The following is a 9,110-nucleotide window of genomic DNA, read 5'->3' on the forward strand; positions in this document are numbered from 1 at the left end:
GATGGGAAAAGCAAGAACCAACAGTTCTCCCTGGGGAAAGATAATGCAGAGAAAGGGGTGAAGGTCTTTGAAAGTGAAAAGGAAATAGAGGAGAATTGCTGGGCTTTCCTAACATATTGGTGTGCCAGGAAATGAACAAAGTGGGATACCTTCTCTGACTGGCTTATAAGTTTCCCTCAGTCCTTGGGGACCATTATAGGGAAGCCCCATAAGTGGAAGGGAAATCCAGGCTCTGAGTAAATTCACCAGCCTCTCAGCTCTTGTGTCATGGGACTCCAGCTTAGAGATGAGAGGGAAGTCAGAGGATGGGGGTCCACGCTGAATCTGGGATAGGCCCCTACCACTTGGCAGGTATTGGGCTAGGTGCCCCTCCCTCCAGTCATTCAATTAATTGGTGCCAGGTGCTACGGGGAATACAAGAGCCTCAAGACTCACCTGTATTAATAAAAAACAACAACTGTGCTATAATTTCCTTCTCTGGACCTAGCACTCCTTCCTTTTTCAGGCAAGCTTTTAGAAAAACTTGGTTGCTGATTTCTTCCTCTGAAAAAAATCCATGGTCTTCATCCATTGTTCTCTATCCCCACTACAACTTCTCCAGTCTAAGCCCAGCTAACCTCTCACCTGCCTCCAGTCTCTGCCCTCCTTCAAGGCAGCTGAATCTCCAAGCCAGCAAGTGTAACCATCATTTCCTTGCTTTAAATTCTTTGATGGCTCCCCACTGCATGCCAGATCAGGTCCCAATCTTCTCCATGAGGCCCTTTGTGATCTGGCCCCTGTCTTTATTTCTTGTCACTTTCCCACAGGAAACATGCATTTCAGCCATACTTAACTACTTACAGGTGTCAGGGATATACACATACTGTTTCGTGCCTTTCTTTATTTGCACATACCACTCTTTCTTCCTGGGATTCTCCTTCCAGCTTGACTGGCAGATTTTGACCTGACCTATGAGCTACAGCTGAAACATGGTCTCTTACGCAAAGACTTCCTGGATCCCTCACCTTTTCTTGGCTTCAGCCTTCTAGTCACCTAAGCAGCACCCTCCTCATACTCCCTAGTCAGTTCTTGTCATGTCTGGTCTTATTTATCCCCACCCCTGCCCCTGATTTTTCTTCAATTGAGCCTTCTTCCATACCAGGCACTCTGCTAATGTTGTATACATACATTGTCCCATTGAATCTTCCTACCACCCAGTGAGTTTGGAACCATTATTATCCTCATTTTACAGCTGAAAAAACTAAGGCTTGAAGAATCTGGGTCAGTTACCCAACATCACCCAGGATACAGGGTTAATAAGCAGCACAGTAGAGATTGAAACCCAGGCTGACTCAAAAGGCTTAACCCTGGCACTAAAGTACCTAGCCTTTACCCCTTTAAAGAGTGTAGTAACACCCATTAAGGGAGAGGCTTGCTGGGCTGGGCAGAAGTGGAGATGAAATCTCTTTAGGTCCATGTTCCCTGATGTCCTAGAGGCTGCAGACAGTGACCTTGGAGCAACCCCGTGGCTACTATCTATGGTTTCTTCCATTTGAGACAGAAAGCAGAGGAGGATAGGAGAGAAACTAGTACCTTTCTAAGGAGAAAAAGATGCAAAGCTTCAGGTACTAACGCTGCCTACTTCAACAGCTCACACAAAATCCCCTGGCCAAGCCTTGGCAGAGAAGGTCAAACAGTCCTGGGCAAGACTGACAGGCGGCAGGGAGAAAGCCGGAGGTGGGGGGCGGGGGCGGGGGTGTGTGTGTGTGTGTGTGTGTGTGTGTAAGCAAATGAAGCCAGCGTTCAGGCTCCAACTGCCACCTGGTGGTCTGCCTTAGAAAGGCAAGGGGATGGGGCTGGCTGGAGCCCTGTCTTGGCACAAGCTACAGGGCAGAGAGACTGCTCAAGTGAGCTGGCCCTGGCTCACAGCATTCTTTCACTCACTCATTCATCCATCCATCTATCCACTCATTTCTTCATTCATTCAACAAAGGTGTATTGTACCAGGCACAGTGTAGGCACTGGGAATACAGCAGTGAACAAAACAGAAACGCCTGCTCTCCTTGAGCTCGTAGTCTAGTGGTGGGAGACAGACAAAGAATAAATACGTAGATGACATTGTGTATTAGATGGTGATGAATGCTGTGGAGGTAAAAACACATGGGAAAGGGGAGAGGCAAAGGCTTTGCCATTTTAAATAAAGCCTCGCTGAGAAGATGAAATTTCAGAAAAGACTTGAAGGAGGTAAGGTAGGTAGCAATGGAGATGTCTGTGGAAAGAAGGTTCTGGGATAAGGAAATAGCCCAGGAAAGATTCTAAGCTGGGAACATATGTGATGGGATTAAGGAGCAGTCAGGAGGCCAGTGTGGCTGGAGCAGAGTGAATAAGGGGAGGAGTAATAGGAGATAAGCACAGAGAGGTAGGCTGGGGTTAGATCAGGCGGGGCTCTGAAGGCCTTCTTATATACTGAGTGAGATGGGAAGTCATGGAAGGGTAACTTGCTCAGGATCACCCAAGCTAGCAACTGGCACTAGGCATTCTGTCTCAAAAGCCTGTGCTCTGCACTGACAGGGATATACACATAGACCAGTGGAAAAGAGAACCCAGAAATAGACCCATACAAATCTGCCCAACTGAGTTTTGACAAAGGTACAAAGCAATTCAATGGAGGAAGGATAGTCTTTCCAACAAATGGTAGTAGGGCAACTGGACAACCATAGGCAAAAAATAAACCCCAACCTTATACAAAAATGAGCTCAGAATGGATTACAGACTTAAATGTAGAACATAAAATTATAAAACTCCTAGAAAAAAATAGGAGAACATCTTTGGGACCTAGGGCTAGGCAAAGAGTTTTTAGGCTTGACTCGAAAAGCACAGTCCACAAAAGTAAAAATTGATAAATTGGACCTCATCAAAATTAAACATTTTGCTCTGTGAAAGACATGTTTGACTCACACAAAAAGACATGAATGTTCATAGCAGCCTAAAACTGGAAACAATCCAGTTGTCCTTCATCAGGTGAATGGTTAAACAAACTGGTGCATCCATACCATCGGATACTTACTATTCAGCAATAAAAAGAATGAACTCTTGATATATGCAACAACTTGGATGAATCCCCAGGGAATTATGCTGAGTGAAAAAAACCAATTCCAAAAGGTTATATACTATATGATTCCATTTTTATAAAATTCTTGAAATAACAAAACTGTAGACATGGAGAAGAGATTTATGGTTGCCAGGGATTAGGGATGAAGGGAGGGAAGTAGGTGAGTGTGGTTATAAAGGGACAACACAAGGAATTCCTTGTGGTGATTGAACAGCGCTGTGTGTTGACTGAGGCTGTGGGTACATGAATCTCCACATGCGATAAAATTGCATTAGAACCACACACACACACACACACACACACACAAATGAGTTCATGTAAAACTGGTGATATCTGAATAAGCTCTGTGGATTGTATCAGTGTCCGTTGACTGGTTTTTCTATTCTACTGGTAGTTAGGATGCCAACATTGGCAGAGGTGGGGTAAAGGATGCACAAGACCTCCCTGCAGCTTCCTGTGAATTACTTCAAAATAGAAATTTCAAAACAAACAAAAAACCTTGGAAGAAACCATTAGAGATTCTAAACAATAAACTTATATAGAGTATTCAATCAAAAAATTTTGAAGACCTCCACTATGTCAGTTTAAAGAAACAAAAACACCTTAACAGATTTACTAGCATTCATACCTAAAAAAAATCAGTTCCTCAAGAGGAGATCAGAACCACTTATGATCTGACATTAATAAGGGGATATTCAAGGTGACAATTAGTCCAATACTGTTATTTTACAGATGGGGAAAATGAGGCTCAGAGACAGGAGGCTACTTGCCCAAGGTCATACAGCAAAGAGGAATGGTGGAAATAAAATCCTCTTGGTTCCCGGTTTCAGTGAGGATGATAAGAGGCTCAGCAGGGGAAACAAGGTCAAGTGCCTCCCCCTCTGTGAGCCTTTCTCCCTTAAACTCTGTAAAATGTCTGGTTTGAGTATGTAAAGTGCCTAGCCCAGTGCCTGGCACCTAATTGGTACTTATAAACTGTAATTTCCCTACCCCCTTTGTTGAGAGAGGGGCCCCCAGGCCTTCATTCAAAGCCAGAGGGAAAGAGACAAAGACTGCAGCCACAGCAGGGAGTCACCCTCACCTTCCTTCCAGCGCCCCCTGATTTCTAGACCTCTAGTAGGGATTGATCCTGGTTATGTCCTGGGGGTAAGGTTGAGGGTCACCATGGAGATGTCTGGGGGGATGGGGACGACATTTCTGTTTCTATGGTGACAGCCTGAGAAGCAGGATGTGATTTGGAAGAAAGGTTGGGGAGCGTGCAGTTCTTTCCATAGAGATGGGGAGGGGGCTCTCTGAGTCTCTCCTAGTGGTGGAGGGAGGGGAATTAGAGAAGTGAAGCCACTCATCTCCATGGCAACAGATGGGGAAGGGGTGGAGTCACCTAGGGAACAGCGGGAGGTGAAGCTTTCTATCTCTGATGCTGGAAGGCTGCTAGGGGTATCGCTTAGAGCTATTTAAATGTTTTAAGTGGTCCTCCATGTACCACCTAAATTCATCTCTCATATCACCAGTATGCCTCCACATTTTGGAAAGATTGACTAGTGTACCTACTGTAGTCTCTCTCAGCTACTGTGGGGCGCAGTTAAGACATTATCTAAGTTCTTTGGAAATAAGTGCTATACAAATGGGCATGCAGTAGCTCCTGCTTGCCTTGCGATCCACAAGGGCAAGGGTTTCGTCTGTCTCATTCACTCCAGCGCCTAGAACGGTGTCTTGCACATAGCAGGCATTCAATAAATACATGTTGAATGAATGAATTACCTACCTCTTGTTGCTTCCAACTGTAGGTTCCAATAATAGTGAAATGCTTCAAGTTCCCTACACATCCTATCACCATTCAAGACTCAGTTTGGGGGGCTTCCCTGGTGGCGCAGTGGTTGGGAGTCTGCCTGCCAATGCGGGGGACGCGGGTTCGAGCCCTGGTCTGGGAAGATCCCACATGCCGCGGAGCGACTAGGCCCGTGAGCCACAATCGCTGAGCCTGCGCGTCTGGAGCCTGTGCTCCGCAACAAGAGAGGCCGCGACAGTGAGAGGCCCGCGCACCGCGATGAAGAGTGGCCCCCGCTTGCCGCGACTGGGGAGGACCCTCAGGCAGAGGCGAGGACCCAACACAGTCATGAATAGATAAATAAATAATAATAATTTTTAAAAAAGGGCATGACCTTTAAAAAAAAAAGACTCAGTTTTGGCATCATCTCCTTTGAGATGTATCACTCTCAATGTATCACTATGTATCACTCTAAAATCATATACCACTTTACATTGACTTGTTGTCTGTCTCCCTCACCTGGCAGTTACAGCTTCGGGAGCAAAGACTATGCATATTTATATCCCAGCAGCTAGCACAGTGGCTGGCACATAATAGGTCCTTAATAAATATTGAATTAAACGAAATGCCTCCCTATTGCTTACAGCACATCAAGTCTACACACTTCTGGCTGACTCCACATCCTCCATAATGTGGGCCAGCCTACTGATTCAGCCTTGCTTCCTTTTACTTTTTAGCACAATCTGTTACATGTTCATTTCCCCTTTCGTGCTTCACTAGGTCTGTAATTTCCCCCCTCTTTTGTAGTATAGTATAGTGGTTAAAAGCATGGGCTCTGGAATAGGATCTGGATTCAGTGGAGTTGGGTTCAAATCCTGTGGTAAGGGAACACTAAAGGGCCAGTTACTTTAACCTCTCTGAGCCACAATTTCCTCATCTGTAAAATAAGGATATAACAACACCTATTTCTTAGGGCAGTTGTAGGGATTCATTGAGAAAATGCACATAAAATACTTAGCACAGTCATCTGGCAGGAAATGAGCACTCAGAGAAGGTAAGGTATTATTGTTTTGTAATTCATTTAACATTGAGTCCCTACCTAATGACCCCACAGTGTCAGGTGCTGTGCTGAGGTAAACAAAGTCGAACAAGACACTCTCCCTGACCTCAAGGAGCTCTCAGGCTACTGAGAGACAGCTGTGGATAAAGAAAACCATAGTCCAGTACTGTCATAGGGAAATGAATAAAGTGCTGTAAGAGCTAAGAGGAGGGCACCTCACCTGCAGGTAAATGATCAGGAAATGCTTCCTGGAGGAAGTGACCCTTCAGCTAAGTTGTCAGTACTAAATACAAATTTGCCAGGCGGACAAGGGAGAGAAGGACATTGCAGGCAGAAGGCACGACCCATGTAAATGCATGAAGGCCTAAGAGGACATGACAGTTTGGAGAATTAGGAGAGTCCGCTAAAGGTGGAGCTTAGGATCCATGGGCGAACAGAATGAAAAGGATGTCAGCAGCAGGTCAGAAAGGATCAGAAAGTCAGGTATGGAGTTTGACCTTTAACAGAATGCCCCCCTCAGGGCTAAAGTTATTCCCTCCATTCTTACCAAATTCCCATTTGATTATTTGTTTACTGGTCTTTCCCATTGAACTATGGGCCCCTTAAGGGCTCAAACCCTGTGTCTTGTTCTTTGAATTTCCAATGCCTAGGATTTAGGTAGCACATAACTAATGTGGAAAGGAAGAGACTTCTGCAAGGTCACACAGCTACTCAGTAGCAGAGGTAGGACTCAAATATCAGTCTCCAGAGTGTTTTTAACTGTTTTACCACATTCCTCAGAGTTGGATATAAAAGTAGGAATTTAAATCTTTCATTTAATTCAGTCTTCATTGTACTGGAGTTTTTCCTTTCATGGCTTAATGAACTTCTTGCTACTAGTCAGGCAAATTCAAATCTCAGAAATACTTAGTGAAGATAGTTTGAACACTAGGGATTAAGTCATTATTCCATATATAATTTTTGGCAAGTTACAGCCTGCTCTTGGCTTTACACTGTGCACAATTTGGTCTCATCTAGTGTTATTGCTGGCATTACAGGTACAAATATCAGTAGAACATTACTCACTCAAGAGAAAACAGCAGTAGACCAGAGGAGGTCTAAATTGCCAAGCGCCTCAATTCAGACAGGCAGGAAAAGGTCTACTATACCATTTCTCTCATGACTCACAAAATTTATCTAAGAGAACAAATCTGTGTTGATCCAAACATGACAAATGAACATCCATCATTTCGATCGGGGAGTCACAACAGGAAATACTTGAAAGGTCATCTCACTTCTATAGTTATGCATAGATTACTTAAAATGCTTTCTACTATTTTCCTGGACTTTAGTTTCTCCCCATTCCGACTCACTCTGTATACCGTTGACCAGTTAGTCATCCTAGTTCTGCGCCTTTGGGCAAGTTACCTAACTTCTCAGGGTCTCAGTTTCTTCATCTGCTAAATGAGGGGGCTGTGCTAGATTAGTGCTTTTTATACTGTGTTACTTAGAGCCCTCGAGTCCCTCAGAAGTGCTTTGGTGCCTTGGGTGCCACTGCACAAGTTGAGGAAAAGATGGGCTGAGTTGGCAGGCTTCTGTGTATCTACTTCAAACACAGCAGCCCTTTTAAAAACTATGGGCCTGTCTAAAATTTGGTTTGGAAAAAGAGTTCTGCTACTACAAAAAGTTTAAGTGACATTATACTTACAAGATTTCTAAGGGCCCTTCTGGTTCCCCTAAACTAGGATTTTTTTTTAAAAATCTCTCATACACAACTGGGATTTAATGTGATAAAGTGTTTACACACAGAAACACAATAAATGACTCATTTTTATTATTACTTTTTTCTAACCACTTTTTAATCTTGGTATTATCTCAATAAGATGCAATGCAATACTTAAAATGATGATGTGAATATATGATATGCACTCTGAAAGTAACTGGCGATTCTCATGAAGACTGTCATTTTGAAAGCCATAGAAAAATGGCTTACAAAGTTCAAGACCAGATTCAAATTCTGCATATTTTTTTTCTCTTAGGCAACAGTAAAGCTATGTCTTAATCCGAGCAAATGTGCAGGAACAAATTATCTTTAGTCTCACAATTACTGTTTCTAAGTCTCCTTCACAAGTACTATCTTTCTTCTTTGTATTCTTGGCCAAGGCTGACCCTGAAAGTTCAGTTTACAAGACTCATTAGAGGTGCCAGACAAATCAAATTGGTGATTCACCAGAGCTTCCTTTCCTCCTCAGCTTCTAACGCAGGTTGCAAGGGAAGGCGTATTAGAATCACGTGGGAAGCTTTTTCAACCCACACTTACGCCCCACTCTCCTCTCCTTCTTGCCAAGCACTGGGTTAGCTTGGGGCTTCATTCTGTCCCACATGAAAGGCCTCTCCATCTTTTTAAATCCTACTCAATTTAAGATAGATGGAGTAAAAACAATTGAACTTAGAAGACACTGGCTTTGTCACAACTCGTTGGGCAAGTCACTTATCTGGTCTCAGGTTTTTTTCTTCTGATTTTTGAGATCCTCTTCCAACTTTGAAATTCTGTGACTGCATGTCATGTCTAAGAAGCTTTCTGACTACTCCTAACCTAAAATGACTTGTCATTTGTTGGGTTTCCAACAACCTATGCAGTACAACATATCCCCTAGTTATATACTGTCCTATATTGCCCTCTAGTTGTTTTTACATGAAAATTTTTTTCGTCTCAATGATAGTGTAAACTACATTTAGTTTAAAAGCTGATTTTCCAGGGCAGGCAACATGCATTTTACTTAAATTCAATCTCCTAGGACAACTCGGGGTGTGTCCTATGGTAATCAGTACATATTTATATTGATTTGTTCAAAGCAATGAGGTCCCTTCTTTCAAAGTCCTGGAATTATATTTTTACATCAGCGCTGTACAGTAGCTGTTAGCCACAAACGTGAACCCAATATGTAATTCTAAGTTTTGTAGTAGGCACATTAAAAAAGTGAAAAGACACAAGTGAAATTCATTTTAATAATATGTTTAACCCAATATATACAAAACATTAGCATTTCAACATGTAGTCAGTGTAAAAATTATTGAGATATTTTACATTATTTTTTCGTAATAAGTTCTCAAAATCCGGTGTATATTTTACATTGAAAGCACATCTCAATTCAAAATAGCCACATTCAAGTGCTCAATAGCCCCGTGTGGCAAGTGGCTACCGTGTTGAA

Source organism: Balaenoptera acutorostrata, chromosome X (assembly GCF_949987535.1).
Source record: "Balaenoptera acutorostrata chromosome X, mBalAcu1.1, whole genome shotgun sequence".
Taxonomy (NCBI): Eukaryota; Metazoa; Chordata; class Mammalia; order Artiodactyla; family Balaenopteridae; genus Balaenoptera; species Balaenoptera acutorostrata.